Here is a 19095-nt window from a genome sequence, read left to right on the forward strand (position 1 = left end):
CTTGGTGGATCCGCGACAGGTGACTCTCAGTGATGCGGGGTAGACTTGCCTGTAGTCGGCCCCGAGCGCTCTCAGCTGTTTCTTCACTCCGTCATAACCCCTTCTCCTGCGGAGAACGGATGCTGAAAAGTCCTGAAATATCATCACCGTCGCGTCCACGTATTTCAACGCTTCATTTTTCCTTCCCATCTCCCACGCCGCATTCATCACACGTTGTTTATCTTGATAATTGTGGAACCTGACCAGCACCGAGCGCGGTCTCTGGGTGGAGGGGGGCATTGCGGCCAGTAAGCGGTGCGCTCTCTCCAACTTTATGCGACCAGACTTCGTTGCGATGCGAAGAATTTTAGGGAGCCAAGCCTCAAAGAACTGAGTCGGGTCGTCTCCTTCAGCCTTCTCTGGGAGTCCGACGATACGGATATTTTTACGTCGTCCTCTGTTTTCCAGGTCGTCGGACCGCTCACGTAATTCACACACCATCTTTTCCAGCGCTTCCAACTTTCTGTCGACCGGGTCTGCGGCATCCTCCAGCGCTGAGATCCTCTGTTCGGCCTCCGTTATTCGCTTCCCGTGACTGTCAAGTTCTTCTCTGTGTATTTTCAAGAGCTCTGACAGTGGGCCTAGTTTGTCGTCAATAACTTTAGATATGTTAGCTGTAATTTCGCCCACCGCTTCCCGAAGTGCCCTTAAACTAGTTTCAGCTGTGGTGTCGGCTATGATGCTAGCTCCTGCTTGGGCTTCGCTCGCCCGTTGGTTGTGCTCAACGTCATCGGGAGCTTGATTTTTCTTACGTGGCATGCTGTCGGATTGTCTCAGAAAGTAGCTGTCAATGTTCATGTTAGGCTAATAAACCATTGGGAGTTTGAAATGTAATTTTTGTAGGATTAAGTGAATAAATCAGCTAATAAGCGCAACAGCTCTCTCGAACGCGACCTTCCCTCACGCCGCCATCTTGAAAAACCCAGGGCTAGTATTTTTGAAAAATTGTGCTTCCCGACCGCAGTTTCCCGTGAGTCGAGAAATGTCTTTTCTTTGTTGTGCCCACCAGTGACACTTGGGCCTGTTAGTGTAACAGTTAGCAAAGATGGCAGACACTGTTTACATTTTGGGAATGTAAACAGTGTCCGCCACCCGTCCCCCTACGAGTGGGTCTAAAAAGTGCAGAATTAGCGTTGCCGTTCCAAGTCCCGGACCAACTTTAGTTTAGTTTATTAGTTTAGTTAACAGGGACAATGTACAGAACCAAGTCTATACCAGAGTTAGCTGAATAGCTAATTTTCCTGTGATCCCTGGGCAATTAGTGTTGCAGTTTCAAGCCTCGCACCAAGGCTCGGACTAAGTATCACTGGTGGGCACGTAACAAAGAAAAGAATAAAGTCAGTGAAGAATTCCTTTAATTGGACAGTGTAAGTTGACTGTAGGTGTGAATGTGAAAGTAAATGGTTGGTTGTCTCTGTGTTGGATGACCTGTCCAGGGTGTACCCTCCCATTTCGCCCTATGTCAGCTGAGATTAGCACCAGCCGCCCCGCGACCCTCATGTGCAAGATAAAGCGTCAAAGACTCAGGAGGGAAGGTATTGCAATATGAGTTTTCATGGTAAACACAGCTCTGTCACCATGCAGGGGAAGCTGTCAGTCATGGACTTGAGGTTTCAGAAAGCTCAGCTCTAAGTGAAGCTTGTGACTCCCTGTGTTGATTATGTCAGCAGCAGCATATTTGACCTACTTTTTCTTTGGCCCAATGACCATTTCTTGTGCAAAAGTGCCCCTTACCAAAGTGTCCTGTTCTTGCAAGCACAGCACATATTTTTTTTTTTCTTTTAAATGTTCTTGAGGCACTTTTGTGTTCCGCAACACTGAACAGTCAACAAACAGACGTGTTCCGCAAAGAAAGTTGGCATCTCGGAGCAAATTATGAACCCATCATTTTAATGGCAATGTTATTGGTCATCCCACATTTTTATGTGACCATTTGTTTAATAGCGGGAGTGGTCACGCTCTAACCGTCATCTCCTTGGCTGTCTCAGACCTCACTGGACACACAGGCAACAATATAATTGTGAACAAGCCAGTCTCCATGCCAGGTGTGACACATTAATGCAGGAATTGTGGCCTGTTTCTCTGTGGTTTGAGCGGCTGGGCTGGGGAGAACAAGGTCTATTCTGTAGCTGTGTATTTAGGTTCAGGTCTGCTAGCTTTAATTACCAATGTCCTGGGTACAGAACAGCCTGTGGGGAATGACTGGAATGGCACCCTCGCACAAGGTAAAGCACAGCTCATTTCCCAGCTTTTCATGGAGTTACTGATGGCTGCAGACGGATGGCCCAGCCCAACTTTTAACACTGTTACACATGCTATATCACCTGACACTGAATTGCTGTGGCATTAGAGAAGCACTATGTGGATGGAATTGTGAGTTAATGCTGTTTATGAGGATATCTCTGTGGGATCTTCTAAGTGCAAATGATTTCTTGAATGTGTTTGTGCTTCTTCTTTTTCACTATATCTCTGGTGTGACAGAAAATTCAGTTTGATAAATTCCTATGTAAGGAAACTTATGGGATGCAAAGCAGTGCCTAAATACTGTAATTCAAACTATAATACATGCAGGAAAAAAAGAGAAAAGGATCTCTGCTGCAGCAAAAGACTTGCTGGATATACTGTATATAGACCAAGACAGAAAATGACATTAAATATGCCGGGTTTCATTTCTTGAAACTCCCTGTGCAGCTGTTGTGTTTTCATAATCAACTACTGTTTGAGTTTAAATCAAATCAGGGCAAATTTGTGACTGGCATACACAATCTGTTCTTATACCAAAGCCCACTATTCAAACTCTGTACATAGAATACAGATAGTAGATAAGATTTTATTTATTTTACCAGATAAAACCAGTTCCCATTTACAAACATCTGTGGTCTGGTTAATTATATAACCTTACCCAGGAGCAACCCTTACTGGTACACATACTGGTCTGATACTGATACATAGAGTGCGGGGAAATATTGTAATGTGATATTCTGAGATAAATCAGGTCAGGTGTGGTCACATTAGCTAGGATTTTTCTGTATCCATAGTTCGTTAAACCTACAAACAAATAATAATGACATCAAGTGTATTTGAGGGTGTGTTCACGCCGGATCTAAATGTTTCATCTGGTTCAGTTCACATTCACAAAGGCAAATCGCAAATGCATATAAATTGTGAACCGCACGTCACGTGATCGGAAATACCGCTCAGCTATTGCTCAGATATGTAGACTGAGCCGCGCCTGGTCTTTTGTTCTCAGTGAGATTTTTTTTTTTGCACCTGATGAGCAATTTATTCAACTGCATTCAGTCATTTTTTTCCATCACATTTTATCTTGACCCTACTGCAAACACTTAGTCTGCTGTGAAAATGAAATTATTTATAATTTCTGTCCGAAAGGCTGCTCCAACTAATGAGCTATAAACTATACGAAATTAAAAGTTACAGCATAGCCCTATTAATATCCCCCCCCCCCCCCCCCCCCCAGGCCTTTCAGTGTGCTGCAACTCCAAATAAAACATGTGATAGTAAAGGTGTTGGACCACCATCAACATCTATATAAATCTATACCTCCCTGAATAAAATGCCTGCAGAGAACGTACCATCAAGGTTTCCACCACCTCACAGACCAATTTTTATTCTTATCTGGTAAAATGCAAGTAGTTAATGGTGAATTTCATGATACCAACTTAATATAATACTATTTGTCTGTCCATCATCAGCTCTAGCTTGCATTGGTGCAAAAGCATTTATTGCATTATTTTTTTGTGCCTTTTGTACCAAACTGTATCCTAGGTTTTCAGTTGTATGCAGTTTTTTGTGTGTTTGTAGCTTCATATTCACAATGCAGACGCAATCTGTTTTCTCGCCTCGTTCCTTAGCAGCAAGTATACAAGTGCTATACCTACTTTTACACGGAACATGTGCTGTGCAGTAAAATCACACCTTCCTCATTAAATTTGCACTGATTCCTTTTGAAATCTGAAGGGTCACAAAATTTCCACATGTTCAGTCTGCGCAACTGAGCGGTTGACATCACTGCAGTCACTAGTCTTAAACGGATTAATGTGTTTTCTCTTGCTATGACTTCACCGTAGGCCATATTATTACTTTGGGAAAGTGTCCAACTCGCATACAGCATGCAACAAGTTGGAGAGTGTTCAGTTACCTCCTCCAATTGTGGAAATGGCTGTTCTTGGGCTTGCTGACCTTGGTGTTGTACTTCAGAGTGTCATTCGAGATGCTAGTGGACCACACAGTCAGAACAGCTATACTGTGAAGCTGCACAATGTTTGTCTTGCATCCGTTTACATTAAATAAGCAGCTGAAGTTATGTTTGTGGACTTAGCTACCACATTTCAGCGTTCGGTAGCTTCTGAAGGGCTTAGCACATCCCTCTCTTCTGTGTGAACCTCTTGACTGTTGCACATCCTCAAAGATCTTAAGATCTTTCTTTCTTTCGTTTCTTTCTTTCTATTCATCGCCAGACTCGAGCAGAGGAGTGGTTGGTTTTGAGTTGCTTTGTGCTCATCTTTTTCGTTTCTCAGTAGCCTTAGCTTTTTTTTATGGGTTATTTTTCCACAACTCACCCCAGCAGGAAGTAAATGCAGATTAGATTTTCCGTTTACTGTCCCTGTGGTGACTTTTGTTAGACAACAGCTTACAAATCATTTGTTATGGTTTCCTCTGTGAAAACAGTAGTTAATCAGTTGCCGGAAGGCTTTGGCTCTCTCAATGTCAAAAACAGAAGGGAATCATTTTGCTTTGAAGGAAGACCTACTTGCTCCATTTGCCTGCATGTTTTGATTGCTTCTCCATGTGTGAAGAGTAAGACCTTCACTGAACACGGGGAGCTTTCCATGCAGGGTAGCAAGACTTCATAGCATGTCGGCCTCATCCATTACTGCTGGCAGCAGGGTGGTACCGTCCGTTGAAAAGCTCAGACCTGAACGAACATTCGTCTTTTGAAAGGTTGTGAACCAAGCACGGGTTACTGTAGCGCAAAGTAACTCTACCCAAACTTTTGCCGGAGGGATCTTTCCTGAGTTTCATGAGGGTGGCAAAAGACAAAAGCCCACTTTAGAGTTGAGGTGGAAAAAGAGTAGCAAAGGCCCGAGGCCAAGCAGGTAGTTGCGGTAGGCTGAAATTGCAGACTGAAGCATGTCTTCAAATCACGGAGCCCAGAGGATGAAAGAGGAATCCTCCTCGTGTTATTGTTTCCCATGTTCTTCCACCCCCAGTAATATTTTCCAGATTAAAACATGCTCTTACTCTGAAGACAGACCCCAAATTCACAGGAGAAAACCAAAGGAACCACAGAGGGGGAATCGCTTTTTCCACTGCACAAGATAATGTGTCACAAATCGTGTTGTGCCTGTACACTCGACTGCCAAGCTAGATCATTATATTCAAGTCTGTGATTCACAGACTTGACTAGAAAAGTGGAGGGGATGAGGAAAAGGTGCTCCGTCCTGGTGCTTATATGATTCTACAGCTTGCAGTGACGTATTGTGATTTTCAGTTGATAATGAGTTAATGCCTTTGGAAAAAGATTTTTTATAAGAGTCTTATAGCACGGCGAAAGCTAGCTACAAAATGTTTATTGCTGCTATAACCTAAACATGGCTTAAGTGGCGTGGTAAGGCATTTCCTGGACCACATCTGAAAGAGACAAGCATAATAAGCACACACTTCTGAGCAAACACATGCATATACTTAGTATCCTCACAGCACATGCTGCTTTCAGAGGCCAGAGTTGAGCTCATATTTTGGCTGAGTGTCTGCAGACTCTTTGTGCTGTAGGGTCAGACATTAACAGACAACCAGTCCCTGCAATCCAACCTTAGACAAAGCAATCACTGGGTGTTTAGTTTGGAAATTTACCTTGGAAACATTTCTGAACATGTAAACTCTGAGTCCATTAATTCTTCCACGTCTTTGTTTGCAGCTCGGACTTGGAAAGATTTGGCCCCTCAGATTGACATGGCAAAGTCACATTCTGCAGTGTACGCCGCAGATTTATGGGCACATTACACATTTTTGAGTGTCAAACGTTTAATTTCCGCCCAGTGCCAGAGCACATGGTCATAGTTATGGTCCGTTTGACATGTTGTTCTAAATGTCAACATCGTCGCTGAGGAGCTGATGTTGGGACAAAGTGACCGCTGAAACTTTTCAAAATGGACTTTGGTCTGGCAGCTGCAATTACAGGAAACATTATATCAATAATTCTCTTTACAAAACTGGTTGTCGGTTTCACTTTTGAACAACAGGGCGTCTGTTGATTGGATTGTCTTGTAAGTAAAATCTAAAAACACAACTGCTCCTCCAGAACAACACAGTTTGGATTGTCGCTCCAGTCGGACAATTAATCAAGCCCTAAGTCTCATTATGCTTCATTACAGCTGTGTTTGTAAAAGAGAAAAATAAGGAATAATAATTACTGGGTTTCTCATTTTGCTGAGTGACTTTTCTACCCCTCCGCTGTGTAAACACCTCAAACTGAAAGAGAAGAACCACCGTTACCTAATGTTTGTCAGTCATAACTTCCATGTGCTTTAAGCCAATATTTAGTCAGCTATTTCCACTGGTTGGGGGGTGGGGGGTGACATTGAAAGGACAGAGCCCCAGACGTTATTACACCGTCTGTCAGTAAACGTGCCCAGTTGACGTAAACTCTGTTACTCTTTTAGTGTTTTTTTTTCAACAGTAAAACCTTCACTGTGCGCATAAAGGTTGTCATCGTTGTGATTTGACCCAAGGCTTCTTATGTTGATGTCCTGATACTGGCCCCTGATCTAAATGTTCTTGATTGAAGCTTATGTCGTTAGAAAAAAACCTGTTAATTGTTGCAGGTCATTAAATAATACATTTCTCTATCTCTGACCAATATTGTTTGAATGCATAATTGTTTTTAGACTTATATACCCTTTTTTAAGGTTTCTTTGCAGTGTAGGAAGTCATTGCCTGCCAAATGTGTGCAGAGTAGGAGTCGTGAAACAGCCAATAGCCTCTCTGAACTGTTGTCCTGTGATTTGTCAAAAATCTCCGGCAGATGTCATGCCACAGATATAACTGTGACACTTTCAACAATTCCTAGAGGAGGTGGGTGTTGGGTGAGGGGTTGTTTTCCTTTCGATCACTTGGTTTACATTATTAATTTGCCAAAATAATAAATCCAATCCTTTCTACTGTACCTTGAAGGTGGGCACCCAGTCAGGCTCTGTTCTGCAGACAGTCCTTTGCACAGGTTTATTGGCTTTAGATGGCCACTATCATTGCCTGCTTAACCAATGCAGCATGTTGTGTTGGAGTCAGGAAGTCTCTGAGAGCTGCTTAAATGGCCTTTCAGCAAAGTTATCCTGTGATTAACGAATTTGCCCATGGAGTGCAAAGCTTCCTCAGGGTTACATTACTTACTTATCTGGCTGGTCTGTTTTAGGTCTCTGTCAGTGAAGCTGAATAGTCCTTTTACACGCTCCCTTTCAGTCTTTATACAAAATGAATCAAATACAGACTGTGTGTTGCCAAACACTCTAATTGAGAGGTTGTTTTTCTTCAGTTATTTTTTCCATCGGATGACAATTTCACACTCGATCTGCACAGGAAGGGGGCAAACCATTAGAGGTCAAGTTAGGCATGTGAGAAACTCGCCACACTGGTTAAGCTCAAGGAAAGTGAGAGTAGTAGTTACTAGGGCTCGGTCAATTTGTCACCATAATTGATTATGCATATATACATCGATCTGCATAACGTGCATTGAAAAAAACATAAATAATAAAATAAATCATATAATCATCATGTATGCTCTGCAAGTTGGAAATGGCTCATGACAGGATCACCTGAAGCAAAACAGCCCCGCTTAAGCAGAGCACAACTAACATTTTCAGGTTATAAATGACTCATTTCAAGGAGCTCTTGAAAACACAGCTCTTCCAAGAGCATCTTACCATACTCACCTTAGCTCCTCCCCTGCACGATCTACTTCTGCACTTGGATCCACCTCGGCACGCTCACCCTTTATCAGCCCACTGCTCCTATCTAGAGTTCTTTCCAAGACTCCTTCTCTGTAGCCTATTCCTTTGGATAAAAGTGAGTGCTTAAATGCTTCAACGTAAATGTAATTTCATACCTCAAAAGGTCTTAAAACTGTGACACAAAGAGTTTTATTTCAAGTTCCGAGCCAGCGGATCATTTCAGTAGGACAGGCCGAGGTAATGCACCTTCACCTCTGGCAACATTCGCTGCCAGACTAAATTATGTCATATCTTATGCTTTAATTTTATTTTGCATGACTATAAAATGAAGATTACCAGTTAAGACTGGGCTATTTTTCTTATTGCACAATAATGCCTTGCAGTGCATGTTTTGTTTCAATCCTATTTGTGAGAGAAGGTGATTGAATAAAGCCCTGGTAGTTACTGCTCCATCCTCATGTTTAGGACTTGGCCTTAATCTTTGTTTCTGCTGACTGTCTTTTAAAGGTGGGCCTGCAGTAGCCAAACTTCTAAACTACCAAAGGTTATAACATTTGGCTGTAGTATAAAGTTATATGAATATATGGTTTGAGAGTTTATACCCAAGAAGAATAAAGTGTTACAGCTTATTCCCCCCGTCCTTGAAGCTGCCACAGGGGGCCCAGACTCCAAGGACAATGAAGATGGAGAACGGATGGAAAAACCATCTCCACTGCAATGGGTTTTATTGCTTTCCAGGTCTGCTGTCCCCTATGAGGTAATTTAACAGGAATGTCCTAAGGAGTAAAGTAAAAGTCGGGTCAGAGTACTTGACCTGTTTGTTTTGAGTATTACACCTCAAACTTTCCATTTCTTTTAACATTTGGAAAAAGCAGCTTGAATCTCTCCCCTCCGTCTCCGCCTCGCTGCAGCTGGGACTTGATACTAAACAACACGAAGCTTGTAAAAGAACAGTGCTTGTGTCAGCGCCCATGGTGTATATTAAATGATTGTCAAAGCTGTTGCTGTGTGGAAGCCTTCATTACAGAAGTGAAGAGCAATTAAGGTAATAAAAGTCAACAAGAGTCATTGACTTGTACGAGACGGTTCCGCTGTGATTTATTTTCGGTCTGACAAGTTTGAGGATTCTCTGTGAAATATGTTTGTTTGTGCTCGGCCTCTGACGTCATGCAGTTTACGGTTTTGTTTTGTTCTCAGTAAAATGTGAAAACATTGTTCTCCTGAACCTTTTACTAACTGCGTCTGCTGAGCACGAGGTTTGGAGTAGAGCGGTCAGAGAGGCGTACACAAATCTAATCCAGTGATTTTTCCAATAAGCCAGCTGCATGTTGTATGGTACAATTTACTCCAAGGATGTTTTGTTTTTTTCCCCACCCGTGTCTTGTTTGTTCTGTTGGTTCATTAGCAGGATTAAGTAAGAACTACTAAAATGATTTCCACCAAACTTGGTGGAGGGAAGAGGACTAAACAATTATAGTTTGGTGTGGATGCAGATTAAGGGGCAAATGCAGGATTTTATTCCCACTGATTATCTTTTATGGCCAATCATTTTGGCTATCAGACCACTTTATGTTTTTCCTATCATAATTATTTTGTAAGAACAAGGCAATCATGTGTAAGAGTTTACATGCACAGTTTAATCAAGCTCAGGCTGTAGTCCGACTAAGACGCGCAAGTCCGACTCCAGTCTGACTAAGCGCGCACATGCAGGGATAATCAATCAGACTATGAATCGCATTACCCAGGTATGTTAGTCCGACTAAGACTAGGTCGATTTTAGTCGGACTAACGTGTTTACATGGCATTAAGAAAACTGAATTATTGTCTAAGTCCAATTAAGTTTGTCTTTTTGACTGATGCTGGATGTGATGAAGAAGTTTAAAGATATATTTAACTTTGCATTTACGTTGTTATTTGTTAGCACAATACAGCGTTTTCATCAAGAGGATAATAATAATATAAGAGGCAAAAGTCAGTTGTAACCTTTTGTGAATAAAAGTGGTTTATAAAGGAATGAAAATTTTGAGTAGGAGTTTATTATGAGGAATAATGGGACCAAGTTGGACTCTGTTCCAGTTGGGCTCAGTTGGTGTTAACAGTCAGCAGATAAAATTATATTGTGTGATATTCAACTATTACGTTTTCAAATCCAACGGCTGCCTGACATTTTTGTAAAGATGCTGGATACTTGTGACTGAAATCAGTGACCAATCACTGAGCAGCGATGTCACTTCTGGATCATTCCAGTGAATCAAGAGCTTCTCTGGACAATTTCTCAGTTAAACGTTCTGTCTTCCCACATAAACTCTGCACCTTTTTATTCATTTTTTTTTTTAAACATTTCCAGCACAAACATCAACGTAAATGGTGATAGCTGCTATAGTTTGCTTTGGGACAGCAGCACGTGACACTAGCCATTCTCTGTGGAGTCCTGTTTTCTCTCAAATGGTCATTCCTGACCATCACAGACCAAACTACTGAGATTTTAATTTAGATTTTAATAGCAATAATCAACGTAGTGCTTGAATATCAGATGCTCCAGTGTCTACAGCGGGAATAACGTGAAATTCATAGGGAAAAATGCCTTGTGTGAGTGTACACATTACACGAGAGAACCCTTCTCTGTTTTCAGGAGATATTCTGGGCCTTGTAACTGGCGAGCTGACCTTGAAATCTGATAGCTGATGAAAGGTTGTGGGCATGAGCTCTATTAACTGGTTCTTTAAAAATACAAACCTCAGCCATCATTGCCCGAGTGTCTTGATTTACCGTCCACTGCTGACTTTCATGTGTCGCTCTGTTTTATTCGTTCGTCCGCAGCGATGCGTTCTCTTGCAATAACAAAGACATAGCAGGGCAGTTATAGTTTATTGCCGTAGTGTCTCAAACAAAAGCCACAGACTGTTCGGTGTCGTACTGAGATCGTGAGCATTTGTTGGTCCTGTGCGTATTGTAAAATGCAAAAATGGACAAGCTAAATATACACGTGTATTGGATTTCAAGTCGTGTGGAATGGTCATTGGTGAGAGTGAAGCCAGAGAGCACAGTGCTGAGTGCGATTGATGGTGGTCGGCCCTTCCAGCACCACCCCGTATTACTAGCTGGAGGTCACATCTCTCTGGAAGTCGCCCCACCAGCAGCTCTTGGTTCCAGGAAGAAAAGCTCTGATCCAAATGCATCCTAGACTCTCATAAACTGTCAAAACGGAGCCACAGTACAAAATGTGAATGTTGGACCGGTGATAACTAAATAATGAGTCCGCCAAAACAAACTCGGCCCGTGGCGTGGGATGCTGTCTCTCGGTTTTGTCCAGACCCTCTGCTAAAAAATATACTACAGTCTTAGAAGTGGTAGAGCTTGTCTTTATTGGACTCTTGTTGCATTACAGAAGCAAATTCTTCTCTTGTGAGGTCATTGGGGGGGGGCGAGGGGACAAAGTGGGGGCAGTGATTTCACCCTGCAATTTACTCACTTCCCAAATTTGTTGATGTTCTGTGTTGTGTCGGAATTGTCATAAGAGACTGGAAATAACTGGATGCAGCTACAACTGTTTCTACTCAAAGCTGTGGTGCATACCGTTTAAATGGCCGTTACGTTTAAGCCATTGCCAGATTAGTGTACATTGCTGATTAAAGGAATACTTCACCAATTAGCATTTAGCTTTGTATTACTAGAATAGGGGTAGTATTTTTGAACAATTGGGCTTCCCAACCTCAGTTTCCCCTCAGTCGAGAAAAATCTTTATTTTTTTCTTTGTTACGTGCCCACCAGGTCCTGTTAGCATAACTGTTAGCAAAGATGGCGGACACTGTTTACATTCTGGGAATGAGGTCCCGTCCCCGGGTGGGTCAAAAAAGTGCGGAAATAGCATTGCAGTCTGAAGCCTCGGGCCAACGCTAACTCAGCGCTTTTTAGACCCACTCGTAGGGGGACAGAATGTATACAGTGTCCGCCATCTATGCTAACAGTTACGCTAACAGGACCAAGTGTCACTGGTGGGCACCTAACAAAGAAAAGAATAGAAATATTTCTCAACTGAGGTTGGGAAGTACAATTTTTCAAAAATACTACCCGTATTCTAGAAATACAAACTTTAATGCTAATTGGTGAAGTATTCAGTGTGAGGAATAATATCTAAAACTGAATGTGAAGAAATATTAAGACGAACAAGGATTGCCTCTAGTGCAGCTTTTCCTTTTTAGAGAGCGCTGAAAGCAGAAACTGGACCGAGAGCAGACAGGAATGTGGCCTCAGTGATCTCGGACAGGTTGGTAACCTCGTGTATTTGTGTCCTACGTGTGACGGAGAAAAATGGCACCAAAGGGATGAGGGTGGTGCAAGATCATCCAGGCATCGGCCATATAGAGGCGCCTGCGGTATTATCATAATTACCCAGAAATCCTCAGGGGAAGACGGACGATTTGCACAGCAGCTTTTTAGTAGACTTCTTTTTTTAAGCCTCTCTTTTACATTTGTAAGTCTTTCTCCAGATATTTATTAATTCCTACCATAAATAAATAAATACAGTAAGAGCTGATTTGTCACATGTCATTCAAGGCCATGACACAGTTAACAGTGTGTGGGAGGATCAAGACAGTTGCACGGCTTTATTTGGCTTTCCCCGTTTCCTCTGTGCTGCAGAGCTATCTATGACCACGATATTTCCATCTCATTTCATTCCAGGCGTATGAATGAAATGTTAGGAGCGTTAGGAGTTCCTCAGCCAGTGCTGACTTCTTGCCAGTATTGCTGTGCGGAAGGTGTTTTTCGCTTGTTAAAACTTAATCTTACAGCGGTGGAACACCGGTCTCTCCGACGTCTGCAGGTTGGAGAACAGCTGTCAGAAACACTTAAAACAAACAGCTTGAACTCTAAAAAGTTATTTTACAATGTGTGATTACAGACGTGGACCTGTGGGGCATCTGGTTGAAAACAGGGAACACAAGTGTGGTTTGGTTTCCCTCTTTTCAAGTTCAGAATTGTCACTCTTTACACACACACACACACACTCAGGTTTGTGCAGCTATTCTTCTTAGGACACTGCATATAATGCCTCACTTTAACCTAAATTTATCCACAGTTCAATTTTAGCGCTGCACTTATCCAGTTCCTCTGAGATGAGGTTCTGGTTCTGGTCTCCATGAGGACTGCTGGTCCTGACAAGGTTGGTGCTTATGCCAGAAAAGGTCCTAGAGAGGTACCAAATACAAGTATCCACACACACAAGCAGTGTGCAGTCCAATCTGAATTATTGCAACTGCAATCTCAGTCTTTTACTGATTTCTATCAGTTTGTAGTAACATTACAGTTTCCCTGGTGCTGAGCAGGATTTTATTATATCTTGTTTGCAAAGTTGTGTTTCTGTTGATGTCTGTGTTGCTGCCTCTGCGGTGGCTTTGGCGTGAGAAAGTGCTTCGTTATCAACGTCTTATGGGTTGTGTCTGAGTGTAATCACAGGAGAAGGATTGGCAATTACCTATCCAACAGGGCAGTAAATCTCAGCAGAGTGATAAGTGAACAACTGTGTGTCTGGAAAATGGAGGCTTTGGCTGCGCTAATGAGGCAGACGCTAAATATCCTGAGGGGACAGCAAGCATGTTTGGACGAATCTGTAACACGGTGGTGGAGAGGCTGATGCAATCTGCAGATTATCAGGAGGGGATTTATTTACTTAAATTTGCTTTAGCTGAATTTGTTTGCTCATGTGGAGACAGGAAAATATGGAAGCCCTAAACTTAGCCTTGATAATAAAAATATCCTCAAAGTAAGTCGAAATTATGAGATAAAAAAGTTGAAATTATGATATAAAAAGTTGAAATTATGACATAAAAAAGTTGAAATTATGATATAAAAAGTTGAAATTATGAGATAAAAAGTTACAATTATGAGATGAAAAGTCATAATTATGAGATAAAAAGTCATATTATGAGATAAAAAGTTATAATTATGAGATAAAAAGTCGAAATTATGAGATAAAACGTCGAAATTATGAGATAAAAGTTAAAATTATGAGCTGAAAAGTCATAATTATGAGTTAAAAAGTCATATTTATGAGATAAAGTCATAATTATGAGATAAAATGCCATAATCATGAGATACAAAGTTATAATTATGAGATACAAAGTTGGAATTATTAGATAAAAAGTGAGTCATATTGCAGTTCCTTTCAGTTGCAGTTTCAAAATAACTGCAATTAGATATTTATTTAAAATTGTCCAGCTCTAATTACATATAATAAATAAAGACCTTTTATTGTGATATTTCTTGGTTATATCACCCAGCCCTGTTGTTGTTGTTGTTGTTGTAGTAGTAGTAGTAGTAGTAGTAGTAGAAGTAGAAGTAATAGTAGTAGTGGTAATAATAATGATAATAATAACAATAACTGAACTCAGACTTCATTTTTGGGTGAATGAATGCGACTGAAAGCAGGTCACAGTGCTCTCGGCTCATGCTTAGCTAAAGTTTAGTATACAGTGGGAATCATGCAGCTGCTAATACTCGCCAACTTGTGTCACTTACTTGGCTTTCTCTGGTGGACACTAGTGGAAAAATACCCCTGCTCTGAGCTCACCCATTCTTAATGTGTCTCTGGAGAGGCTGCAGCTCACCTGGTGTCGAGCAGGCGCCTCATATACTGAGGCTGCTGTCCAGTGCCTGTTCACTGTTGGCTCGCCACTATTTGCTGTGTCAATAAATAAAAATAATTCATAAAAAAATCACTAAATCACTTCTCCCAGCCATTGATAAATATCCAGTCTATATAAGCCCCCCCCAAACAATTACAGGCAGCCCATCACTTAATATCATGTTCTAATAAAAACTGCAAAATGCAATATTTTAACAATAGTCTTATTAAATATATTACATTCAACATTAAATGGCATATATAAGCTTGTTTGGTGTTTTAATTACAGTCGTCCACATCGTTATTGACTTAAATTTAGATTTATTTCTTATTTTTTTGCTTATTTTAACCACAATAGGGGTAGAAAATGCCCTGTGACTAAGTGCTTTTGCCCATTTTCCCAGAATAACGTCCAATATCTGGCAGTTATTTACAATTTACTGCATGTTTAAATTTAAAATTAAGAAAAAAAAAGTAAAACACTGTAGCTGTACATAAACACCAGGTTTTGTGTGTTAAATTTGAAGTTTGAACAGTATGAAACATGTTTAAAATGACAATTTGTTTCAGTTTTTGTCTCAATGTCCAAAAACAGGCCAAAAAAAAGAAGGAAACTATGCACAGGCAGTTTTTCCAACTCTCTGACGACAAAGATGCTCCAGCGTACTGCAAAGGCGCCAGTGAAATTACCGTAATAACCACACGTCGTCTTTGACGTGCAACTTCTCATTTTCATACCACAAACTGTCACGTAATTACGATAATGCAAAGTGCGCTTGTGCATCGCTCTATGTTAAAAGGTCAAAATAAGCAATTTTGCTTTTAAATTCTGTGAAATTCTGTTATCGTGTACAGAAGAGGATTAGGGCCACACAAAAAAAACATTGAGTTCTGACTTTAAACTCAGAATTCTGACTTTATTCTCAGAATTCTGACTTTAAACTTTAAACTCAGAATTCTGACTTTATTCTCAGAATTCTGACTTTATTCTCAGAATTCTGACTTTAAACTGCGAATCCAGTCAGAATTCTGACTTTAAACTGCGAATTCAGTCAGAATTCTGACTATTCTCAGAATTCTGACTTTAAACTTTAAACTCAGAATTCTGACTTTATTCTCAGAATTCTGACTTTAAACTCAGAACTCAAATATTTGTTTCCTGTTTGGCTCTAATCCTCTTCCATAATTATGGATAGCTTTGCAATTTCAAGATTATATTTTATGTTATAATTTAAGCTCATATTGCCAAACACGCGACGGAACTGTTGTTTTTTTGCCCACTCTTTTTTCTGTACTTGCTCATTGGTCCCCAGGTCATTTGAGTTTGACACCGTTGCTCTCGGTAATATGTCGGTTCCTACTTTGAGCAGCAGTTGGAGACTGAACTAGTCTGACAGGGTGAGTAAATCTTCCTTTCACTAAGCCACTTGTCCCACACACACAGACGAGCCTTGATGTCGGGGCCCTGATTGTTTTATTTTAATTTTCTTGGCCCTTTTCGGTGAGCGCTTATATAATAGCTGTTTTTTTTATCTCAACCTGGAGAGTCATTTTGCTCGGAAAAAATGTGAATGTGAGGAACAAGAAAACCTGGCGTCAGTTGTCGGGGCTGTAATTCCTGGGCTGACGTGAATGATATTAACTGTAAAAACCAAACCCAAAACAGTAGCTTTAAGACTTTGTATGGAATGCGTCCAAGGAACTGTGTGGCTTCAGCAGGTGGTGGCAGTTTTTACCTCTTTCCATCCGTAGCTACAAAATGGAACAGTTTGATACTTGTTTTTCCACCTCATCTGCAGACCCCATGAGTAATGGTAGGAAGCGGGGCTTGGCTGGCAGATTGGGAAGCAGGATGGATGGAACTACTGTGGTAAGCGTTGTGGAGATGAAGTCAGCGTCTGGGCCACATGAAAAAAAACACACACAACAGCTGCATTCCAGCCAACGCGCCACGAACACTTCAAAGTGCGATCGCAGATATTGACAAGCTGCTGTCTTTTTGCATTTCCTGTAGGAACTGAATCAAAATGAAGCCGCGTTGTGGGTGGTTGGCTGCGGCGTGATTGTCCTAATGATATCATCACTGGCTGTGTACGCCACAGACGGCCTCGTGAAGTCACTTACTGGACTATAAAGGTAAACACTGGTCCAACACTCATTGGTGTTCTTGGCAAGCCGTTTCCCTTATGTATGCAGGAAATATTGTCACGCTGAGGTGGAGGCGTGTACCACACAAGGTGCAAGTTCTCTTACTGCCTGTGTTGTAGGTGATTGTATGTGGAATGCATGAGCTCATGGAAGCACTGACTCCTGTGCCCTCAGGTATCAGCTTCAGTTTAATGTAAATACAGTAGTTTCAAACACAAAGGCCAAACTGTGTGCATTATAAGTTTTCCCCGACCTACTTTAAAGATATTTTTATGAATGTACATTTGACTGCTGCTATGGCAACAAGTAAATATTATCATCACATCCTCTTCTCCCGTGCGCGAGTAGTTTCCAGTGGGGCTCATGCTCTGCGTATAAACACGCCGAAGAGAATCCACTTCAGTTACAGAGATTTGTCTCCACGCTGGAGTGTGATGTTGACAGAGTGAGCGCTAGTAAACGCGCGTAATGGTTTTGGAACGCGTTGCCAACATCTTTGTGTCTTTAGCGCGGCGCGCAGCGTGATTGCATTTGCACCTTTGGCGCCAGATGAAGCTCTTCTTGTGCGTGTTAACGTGGAGTCAGAGCTCAGGCTTGTTCGAGCAAACACGGAGACGTCGGACTGTTGACCAGCCTCACCATTACTCACAGTTTACTCAACTGCAGTTATTGAGCCGTTGTTATTCTGAACTCGATACTTGATACAAACATTTCTAGCAATAATCTGTGCAACACAGTGTCCAGTACTTAGCTCGCAATCCCCCACATCACAGAATTACTCAGTCTCCCCACATGTGGACGCAGACAGCGGAGTTACGGCCGCCTGGTGCTGGTGCATTACTCATGTTCATTACTTGGTTTGGATTGCAGTTGAGAAAGAGTTTGTTGTCCTATTATGACACGCCTTTGCGCCGTGTCAAAGAAATTTAAACCAACCTCTTGGATGAGTAACACATGATCTCATGCGGACGCTTTGTTATGTTAACATCGTTACTTAGCAAATCGGTACATCTGCTCTTTCACAGCTTTGACAGATAAGTACACAAAACCGTCACGGTACGTGTATGTCATCTGATATGTGGATGGAGAGAGAAACACAAGTTATATAACAACAGTGTATCTTATGTTAAGCTGTTTGTTTATCTCGTCTCCAGCCATAACCATGCAATTGGATCAATTTCTAGCTATTTTTGCAGGAATATCTTTCTGGTGTTGTCATAGGATTCCTCTCTGCAGTCAAACCCATCACTTGCATCAAAATGACGTCTGCAGTTAGACGGCAGATTTGTGTGCGTCACTCTCTTGGCTTTTGTGATTAGCAAAGCCGCACTCTCGCCATTACATCGTCGCTGGCACCAACACGGGACTCGGGTGCACAACTCAAGACCAGAGTAACATTTTCAAAGGTTTAATCAGGCTTAGGTCAAGACATGAACAAGCACTACGATAAGGCAGAGGTGACTCAGCTTCCCATGTTTTTGAATCTGCCCCCAGCTATGACAGAAAGTACTAGAGAGGGTGAGGAGCAAAACACGAGCTGTGAAACGATATACACGAGAAAGTAGAGGCTAACAAGACATGCGTGAACTTAATCAAGACTGGGCAGTTTATCCAAAATCACCTGAAATGAGAAAGGATTGGAGTAACTTTGAAATAAAACAGGCAGCTCAATTGTGAAGCAACAAAAACATGCACTATTTAGCTTTGTATTACTAGAATAGGGCTAGTATGTTTGGAAAATTGTGCTTCCCAACCTCAGTTTCCCCTGAGTTTAGAAATATCTTCATTCTTTTCTTTGTTACGTGCCCACCAGTGACACTTGGTCCTGTTAGTGTAACTGATAGCAAAGATGGCGGACACTGTTTACATACCATCCCCCTACGAGTGGGTCTAAAAAGCGCGCAGTTAGCGTTGGTCCGAGGCTTCAAACTGCAACACTATTCCCGCACTTTTTAGACCCACTCGCAGGGGGACCGGACCTCATTTCCAGAACGTAAACAGTGTCCGCCATCTTTGCTAACTGCTACGCTAACAGGACCAAGATACTACCCCAAGTTCAACCAAGCAAGATTACTAATACCTCAAAACAGAAGGGCGTGTGTGTGTTTTTTATTGACTACCCTTTCAAAATGTTGGCTTCACTTTATTCATGATGTAAAAGTATGGTTACATCATTATATTTACCAGGGATTTGTTAGTTAGCTGAACAAAAAGAATTGGATCAGTGCATCTTGATCTATTTTATATATATATATATATATATATATATATGTGTGTATATGTGTATATATATATATACACGTATATGTGTATATA

General features: G+C 41.5%; 1 long non-coding RNA gene across 1 annotated transcript in view; it reads left to right on the forward strand.

Annotated features, from left to right (window-relative positions):
• Positions 1–19095, forward strand: part of LOC131463554 (uncharacterized) — a 68614-nt gene that overhangs the window by 29271 nt on the left and 20248 nt on the right. Inside the window, exon 3 of the long non-coding RNA XR_009241056.1 lies at positions 16646–16767. This is a non-coding gene — a long non-coding RNA (uncharacterized LOC131463554). The remainder of the gene's footprint in view (positions 1–16645; positions 16768–19095) is intronic.

Source organism: Solea solea, chromosome 8, assembly GCF_958295425.1.
Source record: "Solea solea chromosome 8, fSolSol10.1, whole genome shotgun sequence".
Lineage (NCBI taxonomy): Eukaryota > Metazoa > Chordata > Actinopteri > Pleuronectiformes > Soleidae > Solea > Solea solea.